Source organism: Paroedura picta, chromosome 3, assembly GCF_049243985.1.
Source record: "Paroedura picta isolate Pp20150507F chromosome 3, Ppicta_v3.0, whole genome shotgun sequence".
NCBI classification, from domain to species: domain Eukaryota; kingdom Metazoa; phylum Chordata; class Lepidosauria; order Squamata; family Gekkonidae; genus Paroedura; species Paroedura picta.
This window is the reverse complement of record NC_135371.1, coordinates 53668205-53684904: the sequence shown is the minus strand read 5'-3', so window position 1 is coordinate 53684904 and position 16700 is coordinate 53668205. Positions and strand designations below refer to the sequence as shown.

Genomic DNA, 16700 nt, shown 5'->3' with positions numbered 1-16700 from the left:
GTCAAGTTTCTTCCTCATTTCCTCCGCCTCTAGGTTGTCTCTCTGTATTCTTAATAATTTTATTTGTTTTGCTAATCCTCTAGTTTGATGTTTTTGGTGTTGCCTTTCTGTCTGTTGCAGTTTTACTTTTATTTCACTCAGAGTCTTTTCCTTTCTTTTTCTTTTTGTAGTGTTAAGTCGCAAAAGTATGCCTCTCATATGTTTTGCTGGCATCCCACACCGTGGCCAATGAAGAGTCTGGGGTGGCATTTAGTTGGAAGAACTCTTGTAGACTTGCTTCACAAATCTGCTGGACCTTTGGGTCCTCCAGAAGATAATTATTCATTTTCCACCTTCTTATTCCGACTCTTTTCACACATAACTCTATTTATAATGGGTTGTGGTCTGCAAAGGTGTTTGGTAGTATCTCTGATGGTGCTGGAGAAGACTCTTGCGAGTCCCTTGGACTGCAAGGCGAACAAACCGGTCAGTCCTAGAGGAGATCAACCCTGACTGCTCTTTAGAAGGCCAGATCCTGAAGATGAAACTCAAATACTTTGGCCACCTCATGAGAAGGAAGGACTCCCTCGAGAAGAGCCTAATGCTGGGAGCGATCGAGGGCAAAAGAAGAAGGGGATGACAGAGAATGAGGTGGCTGGATGGAGTCACTGAAGCAGTAGGTGCAAACTTAAATGGACTCCGGGGAATGGTAGAGGACAGGAAGGCCTGGAGGATCATTGTCCATGGGGTCGCGATGGGTCGGACACAACTTCGCACATAACAACAACAACAACAAGTATCTCTGAAGTTCTCAGTTTGTGTAGCATTTGTTTTGACCCCCAACATTGATCCTACTCTTTTATTAATTATGAAGGCTACTCCATTTCTTCTGAGAAATTCTTGCCCACAGTAGTATACCTGATGGTCATCTGAATTAAATTCACCCATTCCTGTCTATTTTAGTTCACTGATTTCTAAATGTCGATGTTCAGTCTTGTCATCCCTTGTTTGACCAAGATACTGGAGTGGTTTGCCATTTCCTTCTCCAGTGGATCACCTTTTGTCAGAGCTCTCAGCTATGACCTGTCCGTCTTGGGTGTCCCTGCACAGTATAGCTCATAGCTTCACTGAGCTACGCAAGCCCCCTTGCCATGGCAAGGCAGCGATCCTTGAAGGGGGGAAGGGTGGTATACAAATCTAAATAAATAAATAATTATGTGTAGCAGATAATAGAAAGTTGGAACAGTTCGCCTCAACTGAGGCTTATCTAACTTGAGTGAATCTAGTCCTTCTTGAAAATATTTTATATCATTTATACCATGATATTGGAAAGAAAAATTGTTTATTGCCACTTACATATTGATAATTTTAAAAAGAATAATGTTCTTGCTTTTCAATTTTTTTTCATTGAAACATTATTATCAATAACTAATGAGCTTGAATGAATAAATAAGCTGCTTATACTCTCTGGTCCATTTAATGGACCATGCGCTCTTCCAGCATTTATAGTGCTTTCCATCCTAACCCTATGAGATCCTGCATTGTAATTCATGAGTTCAGGAAAGCAGACTATGGAACTGATGCCAGTGGCAACTGGTATCCTCATGGCATTTATGGAAATCAGCCCCATCATGCACATGGCAAGAGCAATCCGTCCCTATTATGCAGTTTATAGGACTCATGGATATGAACAGAATAGGGAAGGACATCTTCATAGCCTTCTTGAACTCCTGTCCTACTCCTGGATTTTAACATTTGTGGAAAAGTGCCCATTTTTTAAATGTCAAGAGTGATAACACTCAGTTCTACCTTCCAGAGTTTTCAAGTATTTTTGCATGGTTCATTTCAATTAAGGGTTCCCAGGAAGTCTCTCAAAGCTGCTTGGATTTCATGTGTCTTCAGACCACATCCACAAGAATTATTCACAGGCTAAAGTTAGGTGCTGTCACAAGGATTATCTAGGAAGGCATGACATTTGTGACTGGTCATTCTGTGAGCAACTCTGATGTTGCTATGTATCAGGCAAATAACAGAGCAAAGGTATCGTTTTGGATCAGTCCTATCTAGTAAAGAGTATGGATTAAAGGCAGCATATTTCATTCAAGTGAATTCTTTTATTTTTGTGACCCCCCACAAGACTTCAAGTGTTTATGTTAATGTGAAATACATATGAAATAATGTTTTCAGAACCGTATGGCATAAGGTGCTCGAGAAAAAGGAAAGGCAGGGCCAGGAGTATATGAGCTAAAGTGCATGTACATAGTAGTACAAGATTGAATCCTATAGAAAATCTTATGCTGGGAGTTGTTGGAATGAAGCTCTCCTCCTCTGCCCCTTCTCCCAGTAACCTTCTGTTTGCACAAAAACTTATGTGAAGGTGGAGAACCTTCATGAGCAAAATGCACACTACAAAAATTGGCTGAAATTGCTCCTGCTTCTCCTGCATGAGCACAAACCATCTAGAACAGTGGTTCTCAAACTTTTCTTCGCTGTGACCCCAATTTTGGCACCAAAGCCCAGCGGGGACCCAGCCGGAGGAGCTGCCAGCTAGCTCTGCAAAGGCGCTTCCACTGCCCCTCCAGCTGTGGCCATGGGTGACCCTCCGCAGGTGGTGACTGAAGGGGGACGAGGGCCCTGCCCGGGGGAGGGGGCTGGTGCTGCTGCCACCATCATGTCCACATTGCTCGCTGGGTGTGCTTCTTACTCCCTTGGATCACCGCTTCTCTCCTTTCTCCCTTCTTTTAACCACGGGGAGCTCCTCAGTGGCCCTGCTGCAGAGCATGCTTGCTGGACAGAGCTGGGTGGGATGGGGCGACTGGGTGGGGAGGGGGTCGCTTTCTTGCCAGCTCTGAAAGAACTGAGTGAAGCGTTTTGGCGCATTCCTCGGCAGGTGCCGGCACAACCCTCTGGGCAGACTAGGCAGCTGCAGAAGGAGCCAGTGGAGCGCTGGAAACATGTGTGTGCATGCATGCGCACAACAATTAAGGCGGTGTTGTGCACATGTTGTGGACTATTCCACAGAGTATTTTGTTCATGAAGGTCTCCCAATCCCCAGAGATGATTTTTAAGGCAAGCTGGAAGGAATACATTCTTCTACATAAATCCATGAAATTTTGTGCAGGATCTTATCCACAGAGTAAGGGCATCAGAACAAAACAGAGATTGCAATCCTAAAAACATCTTCCTATGAGTATGTTTCAGTTAATAAAGTTAGGCTTCTGAGTAGATGGCTCAAAATTGCCCCACAGTCTTGTGAAAGATGTTCCTTGCCCTGCTCTTTGTTTTCCACTTATCCCTGAACCTGTTAAGCAATACATTGTTTTAAATGGCTCGGGAGAAGAAAATTGGTAGCGCTATCCTAAAGAGAGTCACACTCTTCTAAATCAATTGAGAGTATAATCCTGCTTAGGAAGGTATTATGGGGAAAGTAGCAGCACACAAGCAAGAGAAAGTATCCTTTCTATTCTATATCCACACTGATTCAGTCTACATAGAGGAAAAGAAGAAACTGTAATTTAAAGAACCTGAACATGCCAACAGGGACTGAGGAAAGATAATTGTCCTATCATTCTCCTACTGAAATGTCCCAATGTGGGGGAAAAAACTAGTTTCCATTCAGGGATTCAGCATTCTGAATTGCATTGGTATGAGATTCATTGTAAGTATTTTTATCCATTATAAACCCTGGTTTGAAAAACATAAAAGAAAATACAATTTTAGTTCTGAGACAAATCTGTATTTTTGTTTGTAGCTTTGAGATCAAAACACAGTTTGACAAGTATCTATAATTTCCCGTCTATGTGTATTTTCGCTTAGTCAGCTTCTCAAGGCGAATGCCATGGGCTTTGCTTCATGTAATTAAATAGAAAATCCTGCAGCAAACAAGTTCCTACTAATTTTTATGATTGCTGCATCCTTCCTATCAACCTGTCAGATAGTGCACTTCATTCCGGCTTTTGGCAGTAGATACAAAGGAGTATCTGAAGACTTTGTAAGTTAGGAACCCTTAAAGGAAGCAGCAAAGTGAACTTGACCATCTTTACTGCTGCAAAATCCTGCAGCCATGAATCTGCAGGAATACCCATGGCTTAGCCTACGCAAAGCGGACATATGCTATCTTCTCACTTGAGAAGGTGTGCTTTGGTAATGCTAGCTGGCCCCTGTTACCCAGGTGATTGTACAATGACTCATGGCATTAAGATGAAAGTAACACTTCCACTTGCGCATAGCTCTGGGAGCTAGCCCCCACCCCAGCTTATGAGAATAGCAACAGGGTTAATAGCTTGATCATCACATTATATGCGACACCATCTTGAAGGCCCCACAGTAAATGAGCACTGGGAATACTTGTGTGGAAACAGTTTTCTTGGAATCTCTCTTCAGTAATTAATTTCAGCGCTGCAAAACTTATCTAAAGGTTTTCTTTTCCTGCTGTTCAGCACAGGAACCCAGGAATCAATGCAGTTTCTAAGTTTCAGTGAGGCAACTGCAGCTACTGCAGAGCAGTATCACAAACAGCATTTTTGGAAATTCAACGAGAAGGGGAAGACTGGCATCTGGTTGGACTAACCAGACTTTCTACTGCCTTTCAGAAAATGATTTAAACCTCTAATGTATCGTGTTTATTATCATAAGAATGCGTGCGTAGCGCAGATCTGCGACAGTGATGCAGCATGAATGTTCTACTCAGCCTTTAGAGGAATGGAAACGCTACACACCCACATTTGCAATGTAGCACAGCAGCTGGGGTGGCTGGCAGTTACATATTTTGACCTCCTTAGGACATCCATCCGCAATTGATATTGCTTTTGATTTGACTTTAATTTGAAGCATTAATCTGCAGGCTGAGTATTATCATTCACTGTCCAAATCAAATATTTTCTTAGCAGGGACCACATATATGATATGGTTGAAACGTAGTACAATGTCAGTGCATATGATGTCACAACAAGCATGTGTTCATTGAGTTTTTGATTTATACATGCAGAATTCTCTCTCTCTTTTTTTAAAAAAATCTGCATTTAGAGTCTTGCCTTTTCCTGTTAACTGACTGGCAAAGGTGAGAAATTTCTTCATCAGAGATGTTAAGCATTTATTTTATTTTTAAAAAAGCTTCCATTTTGGTGCACTGCAGTGCAGACTTTGGTTTAACTGACTGAATTGATATTCTGAGCAGCAAGTAAGCAAGGATGACAGAGCATCTGTACAGCTACTCCTATTAGGGCTCAGGGAGGTATGCTTGGTAGCAGTTCCCTGCTCTCTCCAAAATGCAGCCGGGTCACGAAGCACTGCTGTCAATAAGAAATTTCAGACTTGGATTGTAGTAATATTTTACATATTTAAAGACACAAGCTTTGTATTTTGTACTTATTTCAAAACTTGTTTCTTTCCTTGCTTCTGAACATGGGGGTGTCAGAGGTCCTAAAACTAGCTGAAATACTACATATTATCAAATAATGGCTTTTAATGTTGCCCACAATTTTTTCACTCATGTTACCTATGCATAGAAAATAAAATATTTACATGTTGTACTATATCAGGATGTGAGTTATTAACAGGTTCTGTATGTCTAGAACATAAATATGACACAATTTAAATTCAAGTTGACATAAAGAAAATAATCCACTCTCACAATTTTAAATAAAAGTTCTCTAGACAAGTTCTTGAGGTTTGAAGGTAGCTTTTGAAATACTTGGGTAGAATTCATTGTAGCAAGCAAGTCAGACAAAACTGATAACTTACCATCACAAAAGTGTCCAATTAATATTTGATATATTGTGTTTTGATGACACGTTCTGTAAGACCTTGTACAAAATATGTACAGTTGCTTTTGCCGGATAGGATAATGTAATGAGCAGCAGTGCTCTGGCTGTAAATCCTTTCCCAATAAATTCTTTCTCTGTGGATGGTGTGAAAGGCACTTTCAGCTAACAAATAATATAGGCAAAACCATGCAGTATTTGTCTCAGAGCGCCTGCATGTGTGCACACACAAATTGTGAGATTGTTTGGTTATGAAATGATGTAAATTTGTTTGAGTCTAAAATGTGTAAATTAAATGCGTCCTCTCTCTTAGCAAAATGAGGTGGCACCTGAAATCAAAAGAAAACTGTTTAGGGCACAATACAGATTCACAGTCAAGACTAAGATCAAGAGCCTCTGCAGTCTAGGTATCACTTCTGTAGAGATGCAGTACTGAATTGGCTTCTCCCCTTCACTCACTCTTCCCTCCCACCTTCCCTCCCATCCGCTCCATCAACACGCTCCCCCCCCACGCAATGATAGTGATAGAACTTGACAGTCCTTGTCCTTGAAGGTTTCTCCCATAAGTGGCATATTCCTGGTAGTTTGCCATCTTCCGTTTTTGTCATTATCCCAAGGGAAGTATTAAAACCACAAACAACAACATGGTGGTTCAGTCCATTTTCTTCGCCAGAGAAAGCCTTTCTTCCCGTGCCACAGTCGCTGTTTGTTCTCCTCCTCCGGCTCTCCGCAATGGCAAGCCATAAACATTCCCTGCGCTGGCTCTCTCTCCTTTAGCAAGATGCTCGGTCGGAAATATCCGCTCCTTCCCCCCACCTGCTTGGTCTGGATGGTACAGTCTGCAGAGGGACTCCTGTAATGTAGCTCAGTTTATCAATCCCTTACAGATGCCGAACAGTGATTACTCCGGTGTGGTAATTGAAATAATTTTGGATTTGTGATGATATCTTAGCCAAGTAAGTAGCTGCATTCGAAGCATGGAAATATAGAGAGGCAGAGATAGTTAAAGAGAGCGTCCCCCCCTTTTTCAGAGATTGTTTATTTAGCAATTTGCATCCCATAAATGCAGAAAATGCTGAGAAAATGGTGTGGGGATTTGGAGGACTGAGCGATGCATTATCTTTTAGTTCATGTGTCTGTGCAAAGGTAATGCAACTTCCGTGTCATGTATTTTAGAGGAAGAAACTGTACCGCTTAAAGGTTGCTATTGCAGTCAGAGGCAAACTACCGAGGTTTTAAAGAAACTGATGGGTTGCAGTGCTCTGCATTCGAAAGTCAAAGCAGTAATTTGTAAACTTAGATTTTATTTTTGGTTGTGAAAAAATGTAGGTGATATTGTTTTTTTTAAAATGCCGATTGCTAAATTAAATGTAGAGTTTCTTTTTTTTTAAGTATGCACACCCTGCTAAAAGGAAGCTGCAAATATCTATATTTCCAGTATAAGTTTGAGCCTTAGGTAGTGTCAACTGTATATTGCATAAAGGTTGTATACAATTTATTAAGAAATAAAGCCTGGGTTAATTTATTACACGTTTACCAGCTAGTTTCAAAGTCAGGGCAGTGCTGACTTATAAAATTGTTGCATCTTTGTAAGTCACGATGCACCGCTGTGCTTTTTAAAACATATATATATATATATTAAAAGGTTATTGGAATGCTTCCTGTATAAAACTATTTTCTAAAGTATTACTATTGCAAATCAGCTGAAAGTTACCAAGTGAAATATGCCGAACAACGCTTTGTGGCAAAAGCTTTCTGTGTTTCCTACACAATATATTGATTCATCAAACATCACCAGAGCAGAGGAGGTTTTCCTCATTATATAAAGAGAGAGCCTCGCCATTTGATCTCTGGTTTAAGAAGTGACACATCTGTCTGATGGGAGCAGTCAGTGACTCTGATTTTCAAGTTGTCCTGTGCAAACTTAGCCAGTTGCTTTTACATTGCACATTGCTGTCTTGGATTTAAGAGATTGATAACTTTATGTGATCCTGAAACCACTGAAGAGTTAGCATTGCATGTTTAGTGCCTCACCATCTAGTAAAGCTAGGATAATGATGCCCCCCCCCGGAAAAAAAAAAAGAAAAAACTAGACAATTAAACACTATTATTAAGTAATATAAACGGATTTTCACAGATAGCAGGCACATGCATGAATTCGAAAGCTGTATGGCAGCAAAGGCTTATCATAAATGTGACCTTTTGATTATATGCCCTTGCTTATGTTATTAAAAGCTAAAGTCAGCATTATAGTGATTAGGATAGTAAACAATACCAGAGGTGGCTATATGTGTAACGCTCGGAATTTCCTTCCAGAAAAGATTTGTGCAGTGGTGAATATATGCAAAATGAGATACTATATAATCTAATAGTGATCATACTGCTTCTGATGTACAGAGAGCTTATGTATATGCTTTGAAATACCCACATTTCTGTGGTGCATGTAGTTCCTGGGACCAGCATTTCATTTGTAAAAAGACATCTCTCTCCCACCTTGCTTGCAAATACTTGGGGATCCAGCTGGTCTTTGATCACATTCAGTTTTCACTGTGTTCACATCCCTCTCATTTTGGTCTGAATGGCTACCTGCAAAGAAAGTGTTGCAGTTTTGCCCTGAAGTGCTGCTAAAACAAATAGGGTTTGCAAATAGCACAAGAACCTCAGGGTTCAAGGGAGGTTATTCATAGTAATGCAGCATCATTATATTTTTGTTGTGCATGTATTCCTGTGGAGAATCAATGCTGACCCAGTACATCACAGTTAAATATACTTACATTTCCACAAGAGAGAGAGAGAGAGAGAGAGAGAGAGAGAGTCATTTCTCCCTTCTGCATGAATGGAAAATGGTTGGCATCTTTTGTAGCTTATGTGTATATGTGCATATTCTAGAATATGTTTGATGCATGAACATTAGAGCAGTGTTTGAATGTAGTTTCATTCCTCCCCCTTAAGGTTAGGAAAGGCTTGGTAAGATGTAGTACACTAGTGCTTATAAGAGCACTTGCAGGGGAAAATAATCATTTTAGTACTGCATTTGTCCCATATTCAACATTTCTCTAGAAAAATGTTTAGAAATGTGATTTCTTCCCCAAGTTACCTATGAAATGTTTTTTGAAATTTAAATATATATTGTGAAATTATACTGCCAAATTATGGCAGGATTTACTTCTCCCCAAAGCTCCTCTCCAGTTATCACCTCTTTTGACATTTTTCCTATCAAATAATTGAAAAAAAAATCTACCTCATTTTGCTTCAGCTTTATCTTTATGTTTGTAAGTGGCTCTTAGTCTGGGAATGGATATAATTATTTCATAGTCTGATGGGACGTTACTAAGATGTGACCTTGCAAGTACATTCCAACCTTGGTGTAAGGCTCATTTCACTGCAGTAAAAACGAAGGACCTGATATATTTGTATATTAAGTAAAATGACACAGATATATCTTTTGCTAAATCTGAATACATTTGCCCATACATAGCCTTGTGCTAGTGCTCAGATACGAGGTGACAACTGATTAATCCTACCATGGTACCTTGCAATGAAAGTTGCATAATCTCATTTTTTTTTCTTTAACCGGCAAGGAATGCTGTTTTGAACTACCAATGGAAGTTTCTCAGATTCTCTTTTAAGAACAGGCAAACATGTTAGTTACAACTGTACCTTGATTGCCAGGGCATTGAAAAGAAAAAAGCAGACTGAAAATGACTAGTTGCTAAACTAATTTCTTCTCAATTCCTTTATAAAAGAAAAAAAATCCTATGGAAAACTTCAGAAAACTAATGCTGCAATCCTGTGGATAGTTACCATGGGAGTAAATCTAAAGGAACTTAGTGGATCTTATTTGATATTGGGTTGCATGAGTTCAGTTCTCTAAAAGCAAGCCCTGTTGAACGTAGGAAAATTACTTTCAAGTAAAACATGGACAAGGCCATGCAGCAATTATTTTGGAAATACTTTCTTAATTATCTTCAAAGGTAGGCTTCAGTGACAAAGTTAAGTGCAGTCCCTGAGCTCTAATTAATGGATACGGGCTACTGTGCTATCTGAATGTTAGTAGGTGCAGCATAGTGGCTAAGAACAAGTGCGCAAAAACGGAGAGTCTTATCTCTGCAATGAATTCAGTAGATGGCCTTAGCAAGCCACAATGATCTCAGTCTTAGTTTCCCGTTTATAAATTGAGAACCATAATACTTCACTTGCCTGCAGGACTGCTGCAGAGTCTTCTGAAGCCAAACACTTAGCTATGTTTAGTATTTGCTTGGAATTTATTATAATTTTCACTATACATATGATCACTCTAAAGCGCTAGATAATGTTTAAATACTATTTAATTGAACAACATTTGAGTCCAGTGGCACCTTTAGGACCAAAGTGAGCACAGAAGCTTGAACAAAACATTGTTAATCTTAAGGGTGCCACTGGTCTCCAACTTTTTTCCCTGCTTCAGACCAACATGGCTACCCACCTGAATGTACTATATAATCATTAGCTGACACAAGGAAGACTCAAGATATTTAGTTACATAGTACACGGAGGGTGAAATTTTCATGCGCACATGAAGAGTGGGTACTTTGAAAGAAAAAAACACATTTAGAAAATTAAGTCTGCATTTATGATAAGAATAAAAACTTGAAAGTGGACAGAATTATTAGGGTAAACAAATGTTTCACCCAAATATAAAGCATTGTTGTAGGTGTTATTGTCATTGCTGTCAAGTCACAGCTAATTTATGACAACCCCATAGGGTTTGCAAGGCAAGAAGTATTCAAAGGTGGTCTCTGATCCATATACTAAACAAGATCAATGCTGATTAGCTTCGAGGGTCAGTCAAGATTGGCTAGCCTGGGCTATTCAGATTAGGCCTATAGGTAGGTAAAGGGGGGTAGCTTTTTCAGCATGTTTCAGGATGATGTAAGATTAGAACCACAAAATAATATTGCTTACAGGCCCATTTAATTGCCTGAATTTTTATTCTCTGTTTGCTGTGAAAGCAGGCATCTTAGGTAGATAAGCTATATAGTAAATGGAATATTTTTTTGAAAATTTGGCCTGTTTGCAGGGCAGCCCAGTCACATTGACCAGATGTTGAGGTTAATCCAACATTAAATGCAGATCCTCATATAGGGTTAAAGTTCTAGAAAAAGATTCAGAGGGCTTCAGCTCCCTAAGGATGAACCGTATTTCAGAAGTACAACACATTTTTAAAAGGATTTTTTAAAGGTAGGTTGCAGACTGCAGTGCTAACAATGATTGTGTAGTACAGAGAACTAAAATAGGGTTTACTTTTAAGACAGGGCTAGGCTACAGCTGTCAGTCTCCAAATATTTCATTGTTAGTTTTTCAAGGTAAAAGTATTTAGCAAGTATACTTGGATGTCTGTCTGATCAAATTCTTTTCTATATTATGTAGTTTGCTTTGAATTTCAGATAAAAAGGTGCAAATGAGGAATATAAACAGGTGACCCTAGATTTATAAATACAAATTTCTGGCTCCTGGTGTTTTCAGTTCACAGTGTCTTTGCCCCCTGTGAATATTAGAGCTGTCTTAAGGCCTCTTACTCTAATGTTACACTGGTGCTGTATAATATTATATGCAATACAATTAAAAATTTACCCTTGTACAATTGCTCCTTCTTTCACACAAGAGCTCCATTTGTCCGTAACTGGATATAGCATTTTTTTTTACTTTAAACTGCAACAGTATTGCGTGACTTCTACTTCATGGGTAACTATTGTAGGCAGAGTACTTGGGTCCTGGAAAAGAAATATTCTTCTTATACTAGTTAATTCATTGTCTGACACCGGAGACATAAATAAGCTCAAGAAATCATAATACCCTGATGAACCTATGCTTATTACCGGCACACAATGACCGTTTATGCACTGGAGGTTTCATGCCAGGCTGCAGGCTGAGGTTTTAGTCGTGGCCAGTTGTCCCACCTCTTCCTGCATCCACATGGGGGAGCATTTGGCCTGGTGCATGTCGTCCGCCCCTGATTTGTGCTTCTGCACAGGAGCTGGGGCAGTGAAGTTCCCAGTGCATAAACGGTCAATGAATTAAAAAAATTAACTGAGCGATATCATTGGATCTTCTGCTGTCTATCAGTAGTAAGTGCTGTGGAAATAAAATTAGCTTTTCTGTACCAATACTATGTCATAAAGCAGCATGGTCTTCATTAATCATTAGAAGAAACTGCCATTGCTGCCATTTTACTGATGGTGAATCCCCACTCCCCTCCAGTGACTTCCCTAAAGCTGTTCAACAAGATCAGGGTACAACCGGAGTTTAATTTCTGAAGTATCCCGGGTTGCCTTGCAGTGCTGCAGGAAAGGCTGGGGGATACACTGGTTATGTGTAGGCGGGCGAGTGGGTGGACAGGGCTTTAAGCTGGGGATTTCTGGGCTGATAACCCTGGGTTGATGTGCTGCATAGTGCAGGGGGTTGGACTAGATGACCCATGAGGTCCCTTCCAACTCTATGATTCTATGATTCTATGATTTACACATGAACCTTGGTACGTTGCTTTGTGCCCATAATTTTTTTCTCAACCTAACATACTTCAGCAGATTGATAAAGTGAAAGAAGACTGAGGAGGGGCGATCATATTCATAAATTGAATTGAATCATAAATAAATATTTTGTAGTAGAAAACCTCATTCATGCATACCTTGCCACAAGGCCATACTGCATTATCTTACTGGTAACAGACTTCAGCTTGGATTACTGGATATATGTTTAGGGTTGAGTAAATCAATTTTGTAATATGTATATATAAATTAACTTACATCTGCTTTATATATAAAAAATGTTAATTACCATTGGTTGAACAGCAATCTAATAAACTTATAGGTGTGCAAAAAAGAAGTATCTGCAAATTTATAGTACAGCAGCATAGTGAGAAGGGAACTCTGACTGGCTGTTTCTAAGTAGAGTTTTTAACTTAGTTTGGAACTATTTCTACCTCTAGTCTAGAGTATATATCTGTCAACATTTGTAGTCCAGAAGAGGTAGTGTTCCACCTTAAGATCCTGAATTCTAACACCACAAGAAGAGCCCTGCTGAATCAGATCAACGATCTGTAAAACCCTTTCATCCTCTGTCTAACGATGGCTACCGAATTGTTTCCAAGATTCTGCAAGCAGTCTGTGAAGGCGCTGTTTGTCCTCCAGCAGCAGATATTCAGAGGCGCACTGCTTCTGAACAAGGATGATTCATTTAGCTATCATGGTTTATCACCTCTTCATATATGTCTAATCGCATTTTAAAGCTGTCTAAGTGAATGCTGTACAATGAACTCACATCGTAGCAGAAAATTCCTTCAGTTAATTGTTTGTTGTGTGAAGATGTTATTTTTCCTGTTCTGATTCTGCCACCAGTCTATTTCATTGGGTGACCCCTAGTTTTAGCGTTACAAAACAGAGAAAAAAAGTCTTTGTATCACTTTCTTCATATCTGTGCATAATTTTATAAACTCTCATCAAGTCTCTCATTAGTCAGCTATTCTTCTTAAATAAGAGCCTTCATGCTAACAGCCTTTTCTCTAAAAGAAAACTAATCCTTCCCTAGAACATTTACTTTTATTTTCCTTCATTTTTTCAAGTTCAGTAGTGTTCTGAAATAGGGCTACTGTAGAGTAATAACATTTGCACCTGGGTTTATGTGATGGCACTATGACAATGGACCTTTTATTCTCAGTCCTTCCCCTAATAATTCTTCTAACAGGGAAATTGCCTTTTTTACCATGACGGTACACAGAGGAACAAACTATATATTCCGTTAGAGGCTGTGATGGGATCTTCTGCCATGGATTTTATCTTTCAAAGGCAGCTATGGGGGTGTTAAGGGGTGATTTGAATTGAAGCTGTGGAAAGGGGGCGTTTAATCTTTTCACCTTCAGTTCTTTTTGTTATAAATCTGCTGTAAGGCTGGCAAAATAGGTAAAGGTAAAGGTATCCCTTGTGCAAGCACTGGGCCGTGTCTGACCTTTGGGATGACGCCCTCTAGCGTTTTCATGGCAGACTCAATACGGGGTGGTTTGCCAGTGCCTTCCCCAGTCATTACCGTTTACCCCCCAGCAAGCTGGGTACTCATTTTACCGACCTCGGGAGGATGAAAGGCTGAGTCAACCTTGAGCCGGCTGCTGGGATTGAACTCCCAGCCTCATGGGCAGGACTTCCAGACAACATTTCTGCTGCCTTCTGTGCCTCAAAAAGCTCTTAAAGAGGCTGGCAAAATAGATATATCTTAATTTGGGGGGGGGTTCTTAGTGAAACCAGGCATGAGTGAAAGGGTTAACTTCTTTTTCAGCATCTCATCCCTGATCTAAATCTTGCTCACAGCAAGAGATCCAGTCATGGGTCTCCTATATACTTTCCCTCTGTTGATGAGCTTATCACCATGACCCTAGGTCCCCTTTACTGGAGAATTTCAGAAAGTTGATATACTGTTGAAGTGGGATCCAATCAAATGAGGGGGTAGAAAAGTACAGGAGGAACTAATCATAGAGGAATGAATAAGTGTTTGAAGATTTGTGGCTGTTAGTCAAGTAAGTAGTTGCTCAATAAAGAGGCTCAACAGAATAGACAAGATTTAAAGTTGGGAGAATAAGAGGATATGAAGGAATGGTGCGAGTTAGAGGGAAGTGGAAACTAAATGAACCAATTATTAGTGAGTGGAGGAGTGCAGTCTTAAAACTACAGGACAGGAAAAGGGAACAGAGATGGCAAGAGCAAGTCTGGAGGGAGGCTCATGGTGAAGCTTCAGGAATATTTTATAGGATGCTTATGAGAGCTTATGCAATGGTGGTGAAGATTGCTAAACATGAGTTTTATGCAGTGTGTATCATGTCTACCAACTCATGCTAAGCACAATTATTTAGGGTAATTTGATCTCTCACCGTCCTCATGAAGGTGCCCTAAATCAGTGGTCCCCAACCTTTTTGAGGCTGGGGACCGGCAGCAGCAGGGGGGGCGATTGCCCGGCCACGCCATGCGTGGCCCTGCTTCCCCCTCCCCCCCTCCCACAGTAAGAAGCTTGCCGGGCCGCAAGCTTGCGGCCTGGGAAGTTTTTTACTGCGGGGGGGGCGGGGAGAGGGAGCCGCGGCCCGGTGGTTGGGGACCACTACCCTAAATAATAATCAACTGCAAATTAGTTGTCTCGATCCTCTGCTATGATCTTCCTTCCATGCTTGGTGCAGTAATGGAACTGGAGTCCCCTCAGCCTTCATTAAGGAGAGCGTTAGATAGATTCAGTCTTTGACCTATTCCAGGCCAGTTTCCATCCTGTCCATGGGGTGGAGGTGGCTTTGGTCGCCGAGATGAATTAATTTTGATGACAGCTGGATTGAGGTGGGTTGGCGATGCTCAGTTGCTTGACGTCATGATAGTGTTTGACACCTAGACGGTGTGCAACTGTCAGCTGCACAATCTGCTAGGAATCTGGATGAGATCTTCAGTGTCTCCCTTACGATGGATGAACAGTTCTCAAAGGTAGCACTTTTCCAACTCTGCCTGGTGAAGCTACTAGCAGACAACCTGGCCACAGTGATCCATGTGATGGTTACCTCCAGATTGGATTTCTGTAACTCACTCTGCATGGGCTTACCCTTGACCTTGATCAAGAAATTGCAGATGGTTCAGAATGTAGCAGCACATCTTCACAAGAACACCTTGGAGGACCCACATCCATCCAGTCATCAGCTGCACTGGCTCCCAGTTGAATTCTGGATCTGATTCAGGGTGTTGGTATTAACCTTTAAGGCCATATACAGTCTGAGCCCAGCATATCTGAGGGACTGTTGGTCAATTCCAACAGGCTGGTCATCCCTGGTCCAAGAGAGGTATGTCTGGCATCAACCAGGGCCAGAGCCTTCTTGGTCCTGGACCCTACATGGACCCTACCTGGTGGAATGAGCTTCTGGAAATGCTGAGAGCCCTGAGAGCCCTGTCGGAACTAACTCGGTCCCAGAGGACCTGAAAAATGGAGCTCTTCCATCAGGCATTTGGTTGGGTCCAATGAACCTCCACAACAATATCACTTAGGTTCCTCCCCTCGCTGAAATCCTGAAATCTGAGAATTAGCTGACAGCACTGAGAAAGAACATTAGCTCTGAGCCAATCTTATGGTTTTAATTGTAGTAACAGTTTTATTGCTGTGTTTTAAAATGATGTAATTTAATTGTAGTGTATTTTTATGAACTAATAAATGTACTGTTTTATATGGAGTGTTGAAAACTGCCCTAAGCCAGCTATGCTGGGAGCAGCAGTAAACAAGGCACATAAAACAAACAAACAAACAAACAAACTCATCATAATGTGATGGAGCTTTATTCATATTGAATGTCATCTGAAAATCTGGCTACCTCATAATTCTGTCTCCAAGCATTCTCAGGGTTTTAAAACAATGGTGTGGTGGTTCTGAGTACAGTTGTGTGCAAGTTATCCTATTTAGGAGGCTTAACTTCACACATTCCCAATTGTGATGGGCTATTTCAAGTCTGCTTTGGCACTGTAGGTGTTATTTGTGGAATTTAATTTACAAGAAGAGATGGGAGGATATACTGAGCTGACATTTGGCCCATATTATGAAATTAATTGTTTTATGTTTTTATTCTTGAACTAGGACTAAAGCCTATTTTAAATTAAAATAAAATGGGCGCTAGGCCGGCGGCCCTGGGGAAGCCTTCGCAGGGCAAAGGCTTCCTGGGGGGCGGGCGGAGAGCGGCCCTCAGAGGGCAGAGAATTGCCGGGGCTTCTCCCGGCCGCAGGTCCTGCAGCTGGGAGAAGGCTGACAGCCGGCGACCAGAGACCGACAGTAGATGGGGCTTCTCCCAGTCGCAGGAGCGGCCTCGCCCCGTCCAAGACGCAGCAAGGGCGCGGCTGCAGATGGGAGAAGGCAGGAAGGCCCCCACCCGAGGGCAGACCCTGGCCGGCGCTTCTCCCGCAGCGCTTCTCCTGCGGT

The 16700-nt window shown here is 41.1% G+C and overlaps 1 protein-coding gene across 19 annotated transcripts in view; it reads left to right on the top strand.

Annotated features, from left to right (window-relative positions):
* Positions 1–16700, top strand: part of ATP2B2 (ATPase plasma membrane Ca2+ transporting 2) — a 658100-nt gene that overhangs the window by 287613 nt on the left and 353787 nt on the right. Inside the window, exon 1 of one of the 19 annotated variants that reach the window (XM_077325697.1) lies at positions 6377–6697. The exons of the other annotated variants lie outside the window; for them this stretch is intronic. The gene's annotated coding sequence lies outside the window, so the exon portion shown is untranslated. Of the gene's footprint in view, positions 1–6376; positions 6698–16700 lie in introns of those variants that run through there. 19 annotated transcript variants of the gene reach the window in all.